This window comes from Myxine glutinosa, chromosome 2, assembly GCF_964187855.1.
Source record: "Myxine glutinosa chromosome 2, kmMyxGlut1.1, whole genome shotgun sequence".
NCBI lineage: Eukaryota > Metazoa > Chordata > Myxini > Myxiniformes > Myxinidae > Myxine > Myxine glutinosa.
Window position 1 is genome coordinate 185,456,969 of NC_136262.1, and position 20,803 is coordinate 185,477,771.

A 20,803-nucleotide genomic window follows, 5' to 3' on the forward strand; every position below is an offset into this window, starting at 1 on the left:
AGAGGCTGAGAGGGTGAGGTGAGGTGGAGAGGATGAGGAGGTGAGATGGAGAGGGTGAGAGGTGGAGAGGAAGAGTGGGTGGGGTGAGGTGTAGAGGATGAGAGGGTGAGGTGAGGTGGAGAGGACGAGAGAGTGGGTGGGGTGAGGTGGGAAGGGTGAGAGGTGAGAGGAGAAGAGGAGAGGAGAAGAGGAGTGGAGAGGAGTGGAGAGGAAGTCGGGCAACAAGGATAAGGGGAGGAGCCATTGACTGGAGGATTTTCATGCCCCTCCCACCTTACATACCTCCGCTCCGCCCCTCCCTCCCCTCAGTGTTGTCCTGGTGCATTTTGTTTGCACTTTGGAGCGCGCGCGCTTCGGGTTCAATTGCCGGTAAAACGAATTGACAACACAACTCTGCTCCGACGGTTCCCGGGTGTACCATCGGCGGTCCTCGTGAAGGGTGAGTCACTGATTAGACCCAGTACCTGGTCTATCTTAAATCGTGTACACACATGGCCGCTTTGGCGCGCACGTGGCTTGTCTGCATTTACCTTCGTTTTCAGCACGATTTGTGTGATTTTTATCAAATTCGCATTTTCATGTTTGATCAACGAGACTCGAGTCCGGAGCCGCAGGTTGTCGACCCCCGAACAAGAGCTGCGCGGTCAATACAACAACTCCGTACATCGTTGGAGGCAAACTTCGCACATACGGTTAATCATGTCGGAGTGTCAGGCGGTCAAAGCCAAATTGGAGCCACAGAGTCACAAGTTAGTCATGGAATGGAACCTTTGTGGGTCAAAATGTTTGACGTAATTGAGGGAAATAAATTCCCTGCCTGAGTCACATTTTTTGAATTTGTAGTTTCTACTACTACTACAACTATTACTATAACTACTATAACTACTACTACTACTACTACTACTACTACTACCACTACCACTACTACTACTACTACCAGTAGTACTATCACCACTACCACTGCTACGAGCTCTACTCCTACTACCACCACTACCACTACTACGAGCACTACTACTCCTACCACCACTACCACTAGTAGTAGTACTATCACCGCTACCACTACTATGAGTACTACGACTACTACCACCACTACCACTAGTAGTAGTACTATCACCACTACCACTAATACTACCATCACTATCACTACTACTACTACTACCACTACTACTATGATTACTACTACTACCACTACTCCTACTACTATTACCACTACCATCACTACTACTACTACCACCACTACTACCACCACTACCACTATTCCACTACCACTGCTACCACTACTACTGATAGTGCTACTAATGCCACTACCACCACTAAAACTACAAATACTACCACTACTACTACTACTACTACGCTTACTATTAGCACTACCACCACTATAACTACTTCCACTACTACCACCACTACTACTACCACCACTACTACTACCACCACTATAACTACCACCACTATAACTACTGCCACTACTACCCCCACTACTACTACCACCACTATTACTACTGCCACTACCACCGCTACTACTACCACCACTATCATACTATCATAGCTACAACTACTACCACTACCACTACTACTATCAACGCCACTACTACCACCACTACTACTACTACTATCACTACCACTTTCACCACTACTACTACTACCACCACTACTACTACCACTATCACTACCACTTTCACCACTACTACTACTGTCACTACTATCACCACCACTACTACTATCACCACCACTACTACTATCACCACCACTACTACTATCACCACCACTACTACTATCACCACCACTACTACTATCACCACCACTACTACTATCACCACCCTACATTACAGCTTTAATGGTCCCAATTCGGCTGGTGGAAATTTTTGGTGCGAGCCTTTCACGAACTGGCTACCTCGGTTTGATGTTCGAGTCATTGCGGCAGGAATTCGTTTCGAGCAGACAAAGTCCAGTTAAACTCTCATCCGAGGAAGGACACCGTAGGTGATGCGCATGCAGCATCTCACCTGTGAAACACAATTCCGACATTGTATTTGTACCTTCGGGCTCGGGATCTAACACTGGATGCACAGTTCAAAGGTAAGTGTGTGTGCTCCTTCTGCTCTGGTCATGTTGGACCAGCTATGTCGGTGTCTTGTCTCGTATCGTTTTTTCTCCTTTGTATAACAGGTATTCTGATGACCAAAGATATTGTTGGCCAATTCGGATGTTTTACGGTGAGAATGTCTGCACCACCTTCGGCGAATTTCTCATGCCGTCAATTCCCTCTAGTTCGGCGACGGTTTCAGGCAAGGTGTGCAGCTACACCTTCATTTGGCTGTGCGGACTTTAAGGTGTTTCAGAACCAGGTACTTATCCATCTATATAAACATTTTCAAGTGTTTGCGTGTTTGTACGTTAATCTTTCACGGCCGGAACCGTAGCACCTAGAAGCCCCAAATTTTGGGTGTAGGTACATCAGAATCTGAACAATGTTTTAAGTTACCGCACGATGACCTTGATGACCTTGATGACCTCAGAATCTGAACAATGTTTTAATTTACCGCACGATGACCTTGATGCCCGTTTTGAGGCCACCAAAGGCCGCTATAAAGTGTATATCGGGACGTGGGGTCAGGTAGAGTTGCCACCAGTCGGCAGGCAATAGGTAACCAACTACCATGAGGCCAAAAACTCCAAAGCTTTTCAATGTCCAACATGACCCGAAAACCACCACCGGGAAAAGCTCACCTATCCGGGACGCGCCAGGTAGCCCCTGCTAGTATATACATTAGATCGCATGGAAGTACATTGTATTCTCGTTGTGCAGTATGGTTTTGGATGTCACACCCTGACCTCGTTGAGGACCGAAGCGCTCCTGGTGATGGCTTGGCAATGTTTGTGAACTTTGTTCCTTCGTCATAATCGATTGTCTGAGTCGTTGCATTTTACTACGGTGAAGTTGCTATGGTTTCTCTCGTGTTGTTTGCATGGCAGTTAAAAAAGAAGCACCTTATGCATTTGGTCAAAAGTTTTTTAAAAACATGGAGAGGTGATGAGGATTTAAGATATGGAGGGACAAGATCAACAAGCGTATACTCCAAATGATAGGAAAATATGGGGAGATGGGGCAGGGTGTGACTGTAGATGTCATACTAGTATGTGGGTGATAACATAGCAGTGTGCTGCCACCATATCTCATCTCCCACAGCGTTGTGTGATATCTGGTGCGGTCACTCACATGGATGAGATGAGAAAATGTCGATTAAAGAGTGGACATGAGCACGAAGCTTGAATTTAGAGATGGTAACGAACCTGCAGGGACGAGGAGGTGCATCCTGGAAGAGCTGTGGATTGAAAACCAGATGAGGCCCCTGGATGAGATCAACGAGACGTTGATCGAGCTATGCGGGGATGAAGAGGTACACCCTGGAAGAGCTGTGGATTGAAAACCAGATGAGGCCACTGGATGTGATAAACAAATCGTTGATCGAGCTATGTGGGGATGAAGAGGTGCATCCTGGAAGAGCTGTGGATTGAAAACCAGAGGAGGCCACTGGATGAGATTAACGAGACATTGATCGAGCTATGCGGGGACGAAGAGGTGTATCCTGGAAGAGCTGTGGATTGAAAACCAGATGAGGCCACTGGATGTGATGAACGAGACGTTGATCGAGCGATGCGGGGACAAACAGGTGCATCCTCGAAGAGCTGTGGATTAAAAACCAGATGAGGCCACTGGATGAGATAAACAAGACGTTGATCGAGCTATGCGGGGACGAAGAGGTGTATCCTGGAAGAGCTGTGGATTGAAAACCAGATGAGGCCACTGGATGTGATGAACGAGACGTTGATCGAGCTATGCGGGGACGAAGAGGTGCATCCTGGAAGAGCTGTGGATTGAAAACCAGATGAGGCCCCTGGATGAGATGAACTAGACATTGATCGAGCTATGCGGGGACGAAGAGGTGCATCCTGGAAGAGCTGTGGATTGAAAACCAGACGAGGCCCCTGGATGAGATGAACTAGACATTGATCGAGCTATGCGGGGACGAAGAGGTGCATCCTGGAAGAGCTGTGGATTGAAAACCAGATGAGGCCCCTGGATGAGATGAACTAGACATTGATCGAGCTATGCGGGGACGAAGAGGTGCATCCTGGAAGAGCTGTGGATTGAAAACCAGATGAGGCCCCTGGATGAGATGAACTAGACATTGATCGAGCTATGCGGGGACGAAGAGGTGCATCCTGGAAGAGCTGTGGATTGAAAACCAGACGAGGCCCCTGGATGAGATAAACGAGACGTTGATCGAGCTATGCTAACCGCCAAGGGAAGCAGCAGAAGTTTATGCTTCGGCGTTAACCCTTCGTTGGCGAGAGAAGAGGATATAACGAAGAATGTTGCTCATTTCCCCGACGAAGGGTTCACGTCCACTTCTCATGGCGGTTAGCACACCTCGATCAATGTCTTGTCGATTTAATCCATTGTTCCATCTGTCTTATGACATAGATCGACGCAAGCCTTCACCAGCAAGACTAGTTATTCGTTGTACAGACGAGGCCGTCAACCTGTTTGTGGTGAATGACTAGCAGGCCGTCATCATGCTGGCCTTTGATTGGTCATGGTAGTGATGCTTGTTGCCTTCAACGCCACTGTATTCATATGGGCTGCTGAGGCCACAAAACACAAAGGAAGTCAATAGGTATTTGAGCTTCTTCCCAATGCCTCATTGGTCGATTCCTCGTACCAAACACATTTATATTACACAGATCTATTCCTCATCTCACCCAAAAGGTGGGAGACCGAGTATCAGCTTCTTGTTTGTACTTTGAAATAAGTGTTGAGGCTTATGGAAGAGCAGGACAACAGGGAACAAAGGCTCAATAAATCCAAAGTGGGGTGAGGGGGAACTCGGAAACAAGAACGTATTGATGCACCATAGTATGAGGATCAAAATGTCATCATCAAAATCGTAATCAAAAATCATCATAAAAAATGTAGTGGTCTGAGAGGGTCATTAACCAGTGTGGCAGCTACATTTAAGTGTAAGGTGTGCACAGAGGGAGCTGCAGATGGAGGAAATGTTGAGTTGGGTCTTGGAGATGGTGTGAAGCTGGAAGGTCTGAAAACATTTTGTTCCTTGGAGACATGCTGAATGGAGAAGGTGGATCAGACTCGGCAACGGTTGCGAGAGTGAGATGTGCATGAAGAAGTTTCGGGAACTGAGTTACGTGCTGACGAGGAGGGGAGTGTCATTGGAAGCTGAAGGGAAAGGTGTATGCTGCATGTGTGAGAAGTGTTATGATTTATGGGAGCGAGACATGGGTAATGAACGTAGAGCAGCAACGAAGGCTGGAAAGGTGGAAATGCGAATGGTTCGGTGGATGTGCGGAGTATCGTTGAGAGAGAGGAAGACAAATGATGAATTGCCGAAAGATGATGGGAATAGAGCCTGTGATTTGATGCTGTGAAGAGAAACAGGTTGAGATGGTTTGGTCATGTGTGAGGAAGGATGAAAGTGACTGGTTGAGAAGAGTATGGAAATGAATGTAGAAGGAAGTAGAGGACGGGGAAGACCGAGAAAGACCTGGCCAAAGATGGTGGAAGAAGAAATGCGGGCAAGGGGGTTAACAAGGAGAGATGCAGAAAATAGGGCAAAATGGAGAAGATTGTCATAATGCCCGCAAAGCTAAACCCCACTCTAGCAGGGAAAATGGCCTTAAAATGCCTGTTGTGTAGTATGAGAATAGGGGTTGCAAGTGAAGGGGGGGGGGGGGGGGGGGACAAGGTCTCGGTGGGTGAAGCGAACATCATAGATGGAAATGGTGGACACCTTGAGATATCGGTGGGCAGCAGACGTTAAATCCAGGAGGAAATAGCTTGAGACATTAGACTTTGGAAGATGGTTCCACGTGTGGGTGAAGAAGGGTATGGATGCGATTGGAACTGTTGAGGGGTCTCTTTGATGGTTGCACATGCAAGAGAAGTGAGGTCTATTGTAAAGCGGAGGGTAACGAGACAGGCTTCTGGTAGAAGCACACAACATGGAGATTTTCTCTAGAATGTAGCTGCTGTGGGTTATTACATTAAGGAACTAGAATGGCACAGAGCTTGTATTCACCCTTGTTTGTCTGTTCGTTTGTTTGTGAGCAGGATATGTCGAAAAATGTATGGACATATTCGGAGGACACTTGGTGTGCAGGTTGGATGTGTGACAACTGAGAGGAAGAATTTATTCGATTTTGGTGAAGATCCGTATACGATAATTCTTAAGTGAATCTTCACCATTGAGAGAGTGGGCCAAAAGTTATATTTAACATGATATTTCAAAAAGTTATGGATGAGTTATGACACAACTTGGTGGATGAGTTGGTTCGGTGACGAGAACAAGCCGATTAGATTTTGGTTGAGGTCTGAATCCAGATCCGGACTATCAGTGGGATACAAAACGTAAACTGCTCAGCCTGGCGGAGTTGTACTCTCTACCGAGTGCCGTTCTGGTTTGGACGAGTAATTATCGATTAAATATTTTGATTAATTATTATCTTTTTGTTTATAAGCATTCCCTTCATCAATATCTGTTTTAAATCAGCATTTAGAATTTGTTTATTCTTATCCTTCTCGGTCTCTCGTATTGAACTGTGCTTTGAGAACCTTTCTGAAAAGCACTCCAAAAACATTTTCTTTTACGTTATAATTTTTTTTGTCTTTTCTTTGCTGTCTTTTCGAGCAATTGCAATATTGTGTTTCGAACTTTGAGAGTCAGTTGTACGTTGACTCCTGCAATTACAATTCCTGGGGTGGGGAGGAGTGGGGAAGGGGGTGGGGGGTGGGGTGGGGGGGGGGGGCGGGGCAGGCGGGGCAGTGGTGGGCAGCGCCCAACATTTTGGAATCTAGCGAAGCGTCTGGTTTTGAGTGATCTTTCATAGCAGGAAGATGAGAAAACCTTGTGTAATAGTTTGTTAATAGCAGTTTTACTTTTGATGGATTCTGGTGGTGTTCTATTCATTGTAGTTCTGTTACTATAATATATAGAGTCCATTATTATTTAGGAGTTTAAAGGGAGCAGTTTTGTCACCGAATTACCTCTATCTCACATTATAGTCAGGTTCACTATGTAAACAAATATAATTTCGTTCAAAATTTTGGGAGATCAGCAAACCTGTACATTTTTGGAATCATCAGAGCATGGAGAATCCGAAAATCAATGTTGGCATTTGCATAGACACCTGCATGGCCGCCATTTTGGATTTTCAAAATGGCCGCCATAAATACATATTTTGCGCTATCTCGGCTTCTAGTCAACCTAGAAACTTAAATATGCTAATCCTATGTTTTCTGGGTTAAGGAATCCAATAAAGGTTTGAATAAACCAATAAAGAATCCAATAAACTCTGTGTTTGCCTCTACATCTTGTGTCCCAAACCCATCCCTCTCTGTACCCACCGTACCCAGTCATACCCAGCTGCTCCTGGACTCCGTGTCCTTTCCTCCTGACAAGGTGGAAAAGTTTCTGTCAACCCTCGACTCTGATTCTGCAACTGGACCTGACGGCATCAGCCCACGGGTCCTAAAATCCTGTTCTTCTGCTCTTTCACTCCCTCTCTCTGTTCTCTTCACCCTCTCTCTGTTCTCTTCACCCTCTCTTTTGCTCAAGGTCAACTGCCATCTGCTTGGAAATCAGCCAACATCACCGCTTTGCACAAAAAAGGTGCAAAAACAGATCCTAGCAACTACAGACCAATCAGCCTTCTCCCAATTATCAGCAAAGTCATGGAATCCATCATTGCTTCGGATATGAAATCTTTCCTCTTCTCCAATGGCTTGATCTCTGATCATCAATTTGGTTTCAGACCAGGTCACTCTACTCTGGACATGCTGCTTCTGCTGTCTCAACAATGGATGGAGGTCCTCAATGCCAAACAGGAAATTAGGGCTGTCTCCCTCGACATATCATGTGCCTTCGATACGGTCTGGCACCCCGCTCTGCTCACCAAACTCTCCTCCTTTGGTATCCATGGAAATCTCCACGCATGGCTGGCGGACTTCCTCTCTAGTCGTAGTCAACGTGTGGCCCTGAATGGGTTTCTCTCATCTCCTCCTCCTGTTCAGGCTGGAGTTCCCCAAGGCAGTGTTCTGGGCCCTGTGCTTTTTCTGGTCTTCATCAATGATCTCTCTGACTCTCTTGAAAATCCTCTCTATCTCTTTGCTGATGACTCCACTCTCTGCCGCTCCATTCCTCATCTCTCAGATTTGCAGTCTGCAGCCTCTCACTCTCTGCCGACCTGGACAAAATCACAGACTGGGCAAACAAGTGGAACATGTCTTTCAATCCTGACAAATCTCACACTCTTACGATGTCTCTCCGAAAAGACCGACTGGACAACCCTCCCATCTACTTTCTGAATAATCCTCTCCAAGAAGTTCTGTCACTCAAGCTTTTGGGTCTCACTATGTGCCATGATCTTTCCTGGGAAAACCACATTTCCAAGCTGGCCTCCAAAGCCAGTCGCCGACTGGGCATCCTCCGTCGTGCGAAGTCCTTACTTGTCACACCTGAGCTCCTCACCACATACAAGGCTTTCACCCGCAGCTCAATGGAGTACTGCTCTCCCCTCTGGGCTGGTGCTCCTGCCTCACACCTAGCTCGGCTTCACGCTGTTGAAACCAAAGCGTTCAGAATCATTGTAATCTCCCACGATGACGCTATCTCCGAGGGCCTTTCACTTACTCACTGCAGGCAGGTTGGTGGTCTTTCCGTCTTCTACCGACTCCTCTCCGGCCTTGCTCCCCCAGCTCTCTCTGGGCTCTGTCCCCCAAATATTCCTACAGGTCGCACAAGATCTGCCTGCAACCCTCTTATGGTTAAACTGCCAAAATCAAGACTCTCTGCTCACCTTCACTCCTTCATTCCTCTTTTCTCCCGCCTCTGGAACAAACTCCCTCACTCTCTTCAATCCCACTCCTCCCTCCAGGTCTTTAAAATGGCTGTTCACCACCATCTCTTATCTTCCCCCATCCAAAACCTTGATCTTTTCTGCCCCCGCTAATTTCACCCCAAATCCACTTTTTTGAAATACCAACTTCTGTCCTGGAAGTCCTTGGTGTCCTTGTGTTTTATACTTCTCCCACCCCCCCCCCCCCCCTTCCCACACCTCCTCCCCCCAAGCCCTCTCCCTCCCACACATCTCCCTGCTCTCAAATGTTGTGTTTGTGTGCTTCCCCTTCTCTCCCCATCTTGTCTTCCGCTCCCTCTTTTTATATATTTTGTTTGTCTGGTTGATTTGTTTGTGAAATAAATGTTAGCTCTTTCACGAGCCTCGATTCAGTATACAAAAAAAAAAAAAAAAAAAGCCTCAAAATAGTGCTCAGGATTATAGAAAAGCAACAAACAAAGGTAATTGAAAACCATTGTCTTTATATTTGTGATATAACTGTATTACATAATACATGATATTGCAAGTCCTTTGAAGTTATAGGTATGGGTTTATAAAGCAAGAAAGCAGCCTTGTTAGTATCAGATTGAACTATAAGTCCTATACACAGGATCTACTAGGTCTACACCGTTCAGGAATATGCTTTTACACATCTTCATCACTGTCCTGAGGGTCATTTTCGCAAAAGTGTCTACGCAAATGCCAACATTAATTTTTGGATTCCTCATGCTCTGAATATTCCAAAAATGTATAGTTTTGCTAATCTCCAAAAAATTTGAACGAAAAAACATAGTGAACCTGACTATTATTGTAAACACAACAAATGTTGGTCTCTTTATTTATTTATTCATTTTTCTGCACGCAGCATGGACGTTTCCTACAAGCTATCTGGGTCATCGCAAGGTTTTGGTCCACTATTTTGACCTGATTTGGGCTGAAGCCATCCTTCCTTTGCCCCATCTCTTATTGTCCACTGAATTGTGTGTGTTTCCCCATTTAGGAAAGCTGTGGACAAAAACTAAAAAGCTTCTTGATGAATGGAACCTACTTGTACAGAATGAGGTATAATTTTCATCTTGTCTCGTATGTTACGACAAAGTCTTCACAGTCAGCTTAATTTGTTCGAAACGCTGAGGTTAACTATCGTGCATGCAGATTGTTCAGTTTCATATTTACTTCCATGGGATTTCCAGCCACTGTGGTAAACATGGAGGGTCATGTGATGATCGAGCTCCGTAGCCTTTTCCTCAAACACGAGAAACACTGCGGAGTTGTTGAGTGTATTATGTCTTGGGAAAGATGGAAATCTAGTCGGGCCCAGATGCACTGCATACATCAATTACCCATTGTGTTTTGGTGTGAGGGAGGCATTTTTATTCGGCCGTGGCTCCGCAGGAATGTTCTGACAAGCTCGTGTTTTGAACCTTTGGTTGCCATCTCGCATATGGTTCTAAGAACTGACGGGCACAACATTTATAATCGCATTCAATTTTTTTTCTGTAGTTTTTAATGTCCAAAGATCTGTTGCATAAAATGCGCGTTCTCACACACACACACACACACACACACACACACACACACACACACACACACACACACACACACACACACACACACACACACACACATACACACACACACACACACACGACTTGACTTCAGACAAACACAGCCGTTGACTTTGGAAGGAGGTAATCTGCCAGGTAAACACTGGCTACCTACATACCATTTTTAGTCTTTGGTATTTACTCAGCCAGGGTCAGAAAGGAACCACAGACTTCCCAGACTCAGAGTGGATGCTCTAACGACAACATCACCCAGTCAGGTAAAGTGTAATATCTCTTAGGAGAGATTTATGTTTGGTTTGTAGTTTGTGCCGAAAGATCAGACTTCTTAAATGTATTTATTTTTATGGAGGATTTGTCATAAGGGTTAATATCTTTGAAATATTTTGTAAACGGCATGTAAAATTTTTCCTCCTGAAATTTGAGGTGTGATAGCATGGCAGTGAAAGGCTTATAAAGCTTGACGTTATTGTTATTAATATTACTACCAACGGTACCTACCCTTTGGGCGGGGCTTCAATTGGGAAACCCAAATGAAAAGGCAAAATATCAGAAATTGAAGGCTTTTTTATTTTAAACGATTCATATAAACATCCGTTAAATCATATCACACGCAAATCATCAAAATCTGAACAGTACATGGCGCCCATTTTGAAAAAAAGATTGAATTCTGCAAAACGGAAGCGGCCGCTGCACCTCTTTCTCAGTCGCACGTTTATGTGTGAAGAGTGCGTGCCAAATCTGCAACACGGAAGCGGCCGCTACACCTGTTTCTCTGTCGCTTTGCACACGCTGCCATGTTACTTCGGAGCCGCATGTTTATACAGGGAGAGTTCGTCAGGAGTCGATCTACTCTCTCCTGGTACGTAGAATAAACAGTATTTGTAGAATTTCAACAAAAGCCACATCACTGTTCATATCGGTAAATATTATTCCATCGTGTTTGGAAAAACTGGAAAATCGGAAAACTTGGAAAATTGGGAAAAAATTGGAAAAACAATATAGCCTATTTTACTCCAAGGGGTCCCAGGAATACCCACCCAAAATATCATTGCGATCGGTTCAGCCTTTTTAGCGGTACCTTCGAACGGACGGACGGACATTTGGTGAATTATAGTAAGATGATTATTGTCCCCCATCGCATTGCGGAGCGAAAGGGGGACTATGGTTTTCCCCTCTGTCCGTGCGTGCGTGCGTGCGTTAGCGAAGGCCCGAATTCTACTTTGGTGTGTGGGTGCAACCCACGTCAAAATCCAAGATGGCCGCCGCCATGTATGTCTGACGCCATGTATGTCTGAACCTTGTGAGCGGAAAATCCTGAAAAATAAGCGAGGTACCAACTTCTAATCTGGTGTGTGGGTGTATCTAGGCATAAGGAAGAACGCTATTGAAAATTGGGTCGCCACGTCAAAATCCAAGATGACCGCCGCCATGTATGTCTGAACCTTGTGAGCGGAATATCTTGAAAAATAAGCGAAGTACCTACTTCTTATCTGGTGTGTAGGTGTATCTACGCATAAGGAAGAAAGCTATTGAAAATTGGGTCACCACGTCAAAATCCAAGATGGCCGCCTTGCGTCTTCCACTTTGTCAACTCGCATCACTTCACCGAGGGGGGACCTAGGCGTAACGCTTGTTATTTTGGATATAGAGTCAAGGCTCGTGGAAGAGCGTGAACACAGAACAGATCAGGACTGCACACAACAAAATGAACAGCAGAAAGAGAAGGGGGAAATGCCAAGAGCAGGCCGAGGGACAAAATAGACAGACGGAAAATAAGGGATGCGGGTAAGGATAATGGGTAGGGCAGAATGCAGGGGATGGACAAGATGGGTACAGGAGCAAAGGCTTGGGAAAGAAACACTTAATTTTGGAAGAGTATTAATTAATGGGGTAGAAAAGATCATTGTTTTGGATGGGGGTTGATCTGAGGTGCTGGTGAACAGCTGTCTTAAGACCTGGAGGGAAGATTGAAGAGAATGTGGAAGTTGATTCCACAGGCTGGAAAAAGGAACAAATGAGTGGAGGTGAGCAATGATGCTGGATTTGGAGAAGGGGGCTCCTGATGGAGTGACCTGCAGAAACCTTGGGCCTGATGCACGTTTGAGCTGATGCCATCAGGTCCAGTTGTAGAATCAGAATCGGAGTAGAGGGATGCATGAAACTGAGTCCTGGAGCTGTTGTATACGAATGGCTTGGGTTGGTATAGAGCGAGGGGTTGAGTACACAAGAGTTGGAGGCAAACACAGAATTCAGGCAATCGGTCTTGATATGTTAACACAGAATTGATGTTGGCTACCCTCCACAGGTCATTCTGAAGCTTCGTTGAACTTGTGTAGCTAGCTGATTTGGTTTTTATAAGCAAGGCATATGACGTCACCTGTCACAGGAAACACCTGTGAACTAAAAAAAGGAAACATAACCTTGAGAAATATTCTTTCAGGCGCAACAAACTCTATCGTTGTACCATATATCATTATTTATCTTTTACTGTTTGAATTTTGATCGGTTATTTGTGGACGTTTAAGTTTCTATGAAGTCCATACACATGGCTGAGACAAATGAATTATATATATATATATATATACACACACGCTGCACTTTTAATTTTTGTGTTGAACTTCTAAATCTTCGAAATGACTTCACAGTTTGACATTTTAGCAAATTATTTTTTAATTATTTGAATTTAATTCAAAACATGTATCAGTTTTGACAAATAACGATCCATAGCACTTCTCTGCATTTTTTGAGGGGGGGGGGGGGGGAGTGGAAATCACACATGCTTTTGGAAGTTTCCGTTGTCATACTGTACCCGTTCTGGCTGTGGGGAAGTGGCAAGGAGTTTGGGAAATGAGAAAATCACAAGTAAACCTGAGTGCTTTGTTAGTGCCTCATTTCTTCTTCTCTTTTCTTATTTTTGCTCTATATATGATTCAAAGGCTTTCGGGGCCATCTACATGCACCATGCAGCAAAAGGAAATGTTTGACACCATCTTGCATGTGGAATATGTTGATGAACTAATCACTTTGTGAACTTTTTTTTGTAGTTTGGCACTCACATCTGCATGAATGATGTACTTGGTTTTGCCTGCAGATTTCATGCTCTGATATAAATGTTAAGTAGTGCTTTCGTCGGCATAATATACGTGGCTGAAAAAGCAAATATTAATAGGATATATAAAATAGAAAATGCATTTTGGCTATTTACTGAAGTTACACTTGACATTTCAGAAACAGTCTGAACTAGAAAGTGTCTGAAAATACCAAACCCACCCCTGTCCAATTTGTATTCAGACTTCTTCCGTAATGCTAAACGTGACAAACGGCAAAAAAATTGGACGACTTTAGGTGACCTTGACCTTTTGACTTCAAAAACAATAGGCTTCAGTGACCCAATATGCAAACCATACTCAAATTTCAGGTCAATCAGATGGAAATTGCCAATTTTATGCAACCATGACCGTTGACCTTTTCATCTTCAAAAACAATCTGCTTTCTCGCAATCGATCTGATTGCTGGAATCAAAAAACAATCTGATTGTTGAACCAATTTAATGACATAATATGCAGGCTAATAATTATTATTAGTCATATATTGTCGTGGACAGTTTGTACTTTGTAGACAGGCTTCCGGTCCCTCGAGCGACGGGGCTTGCTTCGATCTCTCCACGGCATCAAAGTTTGAGTGTTTTCCCGTTCATTTCTTTGTCAAATTTCCGCTGCGTATTTTGTTGTGTATGTGTTATTGTGTGTTTCTAGTTGGTTTTGGTTTTGTAGTTGTTGCAAATTTGTGTGTAATTAGTCGTTTCTTTGTTCGCGCCTCGTGCGGCCTGGTGTCTCGTGCGGCCTCCTCGTCTCGACTTGTGCCCCGCCCCCTATATCTCGTTTGTTCTTTCACCTCTGCTCCTGCTTTCTCAAATCCACGTTCTCACTTAGAGACTTTTCCCAGATTGTTTTCATTGTTTTGTTTAAATATTTATTTTAATATGTTTAAACCGCAGCCGTGATGCTGACGCCGCCCACCCCACCCCCCAGAATTTCCATGTTTTAAACGTTTCCCAGTGTGTACCCTGGATAATAATAGGTACGCCGTATCCCTGCGTGTCGTAAGAGGCGACTAAGAGGGTTGGCGTCAGGAAGGGCATCCGGCCATAAAAAAACAAAAACATTGCCTCAAAAAGAGAACCATGACAATCACAACTACATGTGGGCAGGGTACAGCCCGAAGTGGAGATCGGTTTCTGAGGTTTGGGACATGGAATGTAGGGACAATGACAGGGAGATCAGGAGAAGTGGTGGAAGTATTGGTCAGAAGAAGAGTGGACATATGTTGTGTGCAAGAGACGAGATGAAAGGGAAGTGGTGTGAGAATGGTGAAGGGTAGGCAGGGACAGAAATACAAGTTTGTGTGGCAAGGGTGCCCGGAGGGCGTGAATTGTGTTGGATTGTTGGTGTCATGTTTTCTGAGGAGTTTGTAGACAGTGTGGTGAGTGTGACTAGAGTGAGTGATAGGTTGATGATGGTGAAAATGATGATTGGAAAGCTCTTGGTGAACGTCATCTCGGGATATGCTACGCAGGTTGGTCGAAGCGATGAAGAGAAGGACAAGTTCTGGTGTGCGATAGAGAAGCTGATGGAAAACGTGAAAGATGAGGAAGTTGTTGTGGTAGGAGGAGACCTAAATGGGCATGTGGGAAGGAGTATGGATGGTTTTGACGGAGTTCATGGGGGTTACGGATATGGTGTGAGAAATGGAGAAGGTGAAAGGATTTTGGAGTTTGCTGATGGAGCTGATTTGTTGATTTGTAATACTCAGTTCCAGAAAGAGGATAATAAGCTTGTTACATACACGTCAGGTGGGTCGACGACAACCGTTGACTACCTGATGGTGCGTAGGCGAGATAGGGGGCACCTCCGAGACACAAAGGTGATCCCGGGGGAGGAGGCTGTTTCACAGCACCACTTGGTTGTCTGCGACGTAAGGGTGAAAGGTGCGAGGAGAGCTCGGCGGGTGAAGTACCAACCGAGAATGAAGGTGTGGAGGTTGAAAGAGGTGACAGAAAGGGAGGCATTAAAAGAGAGGCTGAGTAGGGTCGAGGATGATGTGGTTGAGCTTGAAAGTGGTTGGATGTCAATGAAAGCTAGTCTGTTGGGAGCCGTTGGTGAGGTATGTGGATGGACAAAAGGACCACCGAGGCACTCGGAAACATGGTGGTGGGATGATGAAGTTGGAAAGAGGATTGACGAGAAGAGGAAGAAGTTCAAGGAGTGGCAGAAGGCGAAGGGTACGGGAGCAGAAACAGCAGAGCATGAAAGTTATAAGGCAGCCAGGAAGGCTGCAAAGAAAGAGGTAGCAAAGGCGCAGGAGGCATGTAGGAAAATGTTCGGAGAACGCTTGGATTCGGAAGAGGGTCAGAAAGCAGTATTCAGGGTTGCAAAGCAGATAGCGAAAGAGAGGTGTGATGTGATGGGGGTGAGTTGCTTGAAGGATGAAGTGGGACAAATCGTTGTCGACCCAGATGGAATTAAAGGAAGATGGAAAAGATATATGGAAATGCTGTTGAATACAGAGAATGAATGGGATGGCAACATAGAGAGTAACCCAGTTTTAGGACCGGCAGAGAAGATAACTGAGAAGGAAGTTGAGGAAGCGATAAAAGCAATGAAGGGTAGAAAAGCGGGAGGGCCGACGGGAGTTGTGGGAGATATGTTGAAGGCAGCAGGAAGTTGGGGTGTGAAGAGAATGACAGAGATCTGTAATCTGGTGGTGAAAGAAGGCCGCATTCCAGTGGATTGGGAACTGAGTACCCTCGTCCCTCTATACAAGGGGAAAGGTGCCCCTCTGGAGTGTGGCTCATACCGAGCGATAAAGTTATTGGAGCATGGAATGAAGGTATTGGAAAGGGTGTTGGAGAGGAGGATAAGGAAGAAAGTGAAGATCGACGAAATGCAGTTTGGATTTATGCCTGGAAGAGGAACGACAGACGTGCTTTTCATTGTGAGGCAGTTGCAGGAGAAGTACATGGAGAAGAGGAAGAAGTTGTTTCTTGGGTTTGTTGATCTGGAGAAAGCATTCGATCGGGTTCCACGCAAAGTATTGACATGGGCATTGAGGAAGTTAGGAGTGGAGGAATGGTTGATCAGAGTAGTGATGGCAATGTACAAAAGAGCGCGCACAGCTGTAAGGACGAAGGACCGGAACAGTGGTGAGTTTGAGGTGAAGGTGGGAGTGCATCAGGGGTCGGTACTAAGTCCACTACTATTTGTAGCTGTGATGGAGGTGCTGGCTCAGAACGTAAAGGAGGGTTTACCGTGGAAGTTGTTGTATGCAGATGATCTGGTGTTGATTGCGGAAAGTATGGATGGAATGAAGGAAAAGATGAACACGTGGAAGGAATGTATGGAGACAAAAGGTCTGAAGGTGAATATCGGAAAGACGAAGGTGATGGCAAGTGGTAAAGCATGTGGTGAGGTGGAAAGAACTGGGAAGTGGCCCTGTGCTGTGTGTAGGAAGGGTGTCGGAGTGAACTCCATTCAGTGTACAATGTGCGCTGAGTGGGTTCATCAAAAATGTAGTGGTCTGAGAGGGTCATTAACCAGTGTGGCAGCTACATTCAAATGTAAGGTGTGCACAGAGGGAGCTGCAGATTGAGGAAATGTTAAGTTGGATCTTGGAGACGGCCTGAAGCTGGAAGGTGTGAAAACATTTTGCTACCTCGGAGACATGCTGAATGGAGAAGGTGGATCAGACTCGGCAACGGTTGCTCGAGTGAGATGTGCATGGAAGAAGTTTCGGGAATTGAGTGGTGTGCTGATGATGAGGGGAGTTTCGTTGAAGCTGAAGGGAAAGGTGTATGCTGCATGTGTTAGAAGTGTTATGATTTATGGGAGCGAGACATGGGTAATGAACGTAGAGCAGCAACGAAGGTTGGAAAGGGTGGAAATGCGAATGGTTCGACGGATGTGCGGAGTATCGTTGAGAGAGAGGAAGACAAATGATGAATTGCGAAAGATGATGGGAATAGAGCCTGTGATTGATGCTGTGAAGAGGAACAGGTTGAGATGGTTTGGTCATGTGTTGAGGAAGGATGAAAGTGACTGGTTGAGAAGAGTGATGGAAATGAATGTAGAAGGAAGTAGAAGACGGGGAAGACCGAGAAAGACTTGGCTAAAGATGGTGGAAGAAGAAATGCAGGCAAAGGGGTTAACAAGGAGAGATGCAGAAAATAGGGCAAAATGGAGAAGATTGTCATGGGGACCGCAAGGCTAACCCCCGCTCTAGCAGGGAAAATGGCCTTTAAAATGCATGTTGTTGTTGTTGTTGTATATATTGTCGTGTGACTGCTCTCAGTTAATACCGGAAGTTAATCACGGAAGGCAATTGAGCGTTAATGGAGGCGTTCAGTTCCAATATATATAGCGGATTATACGCAAGGAGGAAGAAGAGTGCTGACGTCTTCACCCTTCAAAAATAACTCGCACGAACCGGGTTTAAAATGTACAAGAAAAATAACAAAAGGATTTATTAAAACGGAACCTGATAACGAGGAAAACGCGACAATGAAACTAAAACCTAAATGGAGCGCTCCCACACCAGACGTATAACACAGACACAGGAGAATATGAATGAAAATAAAAGCGAGGTGTGTAACTTAGCTGTGACTCGCTCGTGGTCTCGTCAAGGATCGTCCAACTCGTCCGGTGCGTTGGCGGGAACCGCCCGGCCGTTGGCGCGAAAACAGGCCTCGCACACCCCCGTTCACGAGGCCTCGTTGCTCTCCAGCGGCCAGCTGCGCGTCGTTTCCACCTGCCAAACTCGGCCCGCTGTCGCCTGCACCGAGTTCCAGTACGTGAAGGTAGGGGAGGAAAAATCGTTGGCGCACAACCATCTCCACCAAAGTCCGAAGGCAAGAGAGACAAGGAGAACTCGAGCGAAGTCCAGGGCAAGAAGACGGTCCAGAGCAAGAGAGAGAAAATGTCGGCCAGAGGGTTCTTTTATTGTCGGGGGTGTGATGTTATCGGTGTTTTTTACCAACCCCTGCAGGCCACCGCGACATTGTCCAGCTCTCCACCAATCAGCGGCCCATCTGCCTCTGACGTCCTCGGTGGTACCTGGCCAACCGCTTCCTCCTCGGCCTTCCTTCACCAATCAGCGGGAGGCTTCTTGCTCCTGCCTTCCGGTTGGTCAACTCCCGCCCAATGGGGTCCTCCTGGGTGTGGCTCTCGGTCTGCCTGCACAATGTGTACTTTGTGGTGATGTAACTGGTGGTATCCCATCGGCAGTGCTCCGAACTGGCTTCCGGTGGGTTTTATTATTTATTTGAGTAATTAATGGGCCTTTCTCACTGGTGTCTATGTGCGGTGCCATAAGGGACAATGGGATAAATCACAAGGTTTTATGAACAGGGGAATTAACATAATCCCTACCTAGTTAACACAAGGGCCCTCCTCGTATGACCACAAAGATACACTTACCTCACATTCGGCTGAACAGGTCCCTGACTTTTGTACATCGAAGTGGTTCTTTCTACCCACGATCATCGGAGCACCTACCTATGCAGATCTACCTGAATCTATATATCACTACCCCAAAATTCATACACAACACAACAACATGCATTTTAAGGCCATTTTCCCTGCTAGAGCGGGGGTTAGCCTAAATTTGGTCAACCCCAAAATTCATAATATAATATAATAGCCCATAATAATATTGGTCAATAATTATTATGGCTTGTGTGCAAATGCTTTAGGTTTGTCCAAAATACCCAAAACCAAACTTGCTTCACTAAAAAACTAACCATCATTGTATTCACCATAATGAAGTTTAAGGCATCACCAGCAGTATGTATGTGTCTCCACTTCATTGCAAGTTTGTTGAATGTGCGTGTCGGGTTGTCGACTGCGAAATTTTGCATATGACTGTGAGCCAAGAGTGATGTTTGGCCGCAACTTGGCAAAGAAGGTCCAGATGGAACCGTTGAACAGGACTAAATGGTTATAACATAACATGAATACAACAACAACAACAACAACAACAACAACAAGCATTTTAAGGCCATTTTCCCTGCAAGAGCGGGGGTTAGCCTTGCTGTCCCCATGACAATCTTCATGAATTTATAACATAACATGAATAACCTTACTTAATTTATTTTCACTATTCAGTGGCAAGGCACAAAAGAAGCAGACTTGTTTTTTGGGGTTATGTATTAAATTCTACTTTTGGAGGATATTCGTTGAGTCTAAGATGCAATGCATTTTGCTGGAAATAGACTTGCTAATATGGAGGATAGAAAATGTTTCTTATGGGTCACAATTTGGAGCATGTTGTTGTTTTTCACTTAATGCAAGGATGTTTCTTTATACAAGCATGTAGGTTCATGGAGGAGCTCAATGACAAAGGACAGCAATCCTCAAGTCCTCGCCTGTTTAGATATCCTCCTCATTGTGAGAGTCTGGTATTTAGTGCCATAAATGGGGTTAGGCCCTATAGTTTGTCTGTACATAAGATTACATGCTCCTTTTGCCCTATTTACATATATACGTAGACTGTCAGATCTGTGCCGTTGTTACCCCATACATGTGAAGTGAAAAGCAGGGTTAAGCAAATGGTTAATGTCCATCCGTCCGTCAGTCCATCTGTCTTGTCAGTTTATGATTGAGGAACAGCTTATTTATATTGAATGTTATATTTTGGACACGAATCGGAACATTAATCGGAAGACAAGTTTGCCGGTTTACCGTATTTTGGCTCTGAAATCAACCTGATCGCACATGTGCAGAGATGAGTGAGATAATTATTTCACTCTGTTTGTCTACCTGGTAGTCAAACAAAATTGAAAATCATTCCAAACAGGAAGCTTACTGTTTTTAAGGATGTTATAAAGGACATAAACAACAGGGATGAAAAACGAATGTAACATGCTCGGATAGGGTGATGTAAAAGACAATGGGGAAAACGCAGTAAAACCTGGAATTAATTTATTTATATGCGTGTAAACCTCTTTAAACCTTTAATTATATTGAGTTATGTACTTGAAGACAGTTGTGGTGGACACGAAAGCACTGACGTGGTGACATCACCCCGCACACCAAGTGGGGGTAGGCCACGCCCGGGAGAGAGGCGTGGCCTCACGATATACACGGGGCGCGCAGCCCTGAGCAGCTCAGTGTTACAGTGAGCTCTTGAATAAAGACTCTTACAAGTTACCGCGTTGTCCGCTTCCTCCTTGCTCACAAGCAGCGCGCGTAACGCCGCGCTTTACTGGTGACCTCGACGTTGGATCTGCCGTAGCGATCCTTACAAACACGACGCCATTGCCATGGCCA

General features: G+C 45.2%; 1 protein-coding gene across 3 annotated transcripts in view; it reads left to right on the forward strand.

The window, feature by feature from the left end:
• Nucleotides 1-301: 301 nt before the first annotated feature.
• Nucleotides 302-20,803, forward strand: part of LOC137420995 (rho guanine nucleotide exchange factor 2) — a 349,574-nt gene continuing 329,072 nt past the window's right edge. Inside the window, exons 1-2 of one of the 3 annotated variants that reach the window (XM_078772072.1) lie at nucleotides 342-439; nucleotides 9,914-9,975. The gene's annotated coding sequence lies outside the window, so the exon portion shown is untranslated. Of the gene's footprint in view, nucleotides 440-9,913; nucleotides 9,976-20,803 lie in introns of all 3 variants that reach the window. The other 2 variants (XM_078772071.1, XM_078772076.1) reach the window with 2 other exon arrangements.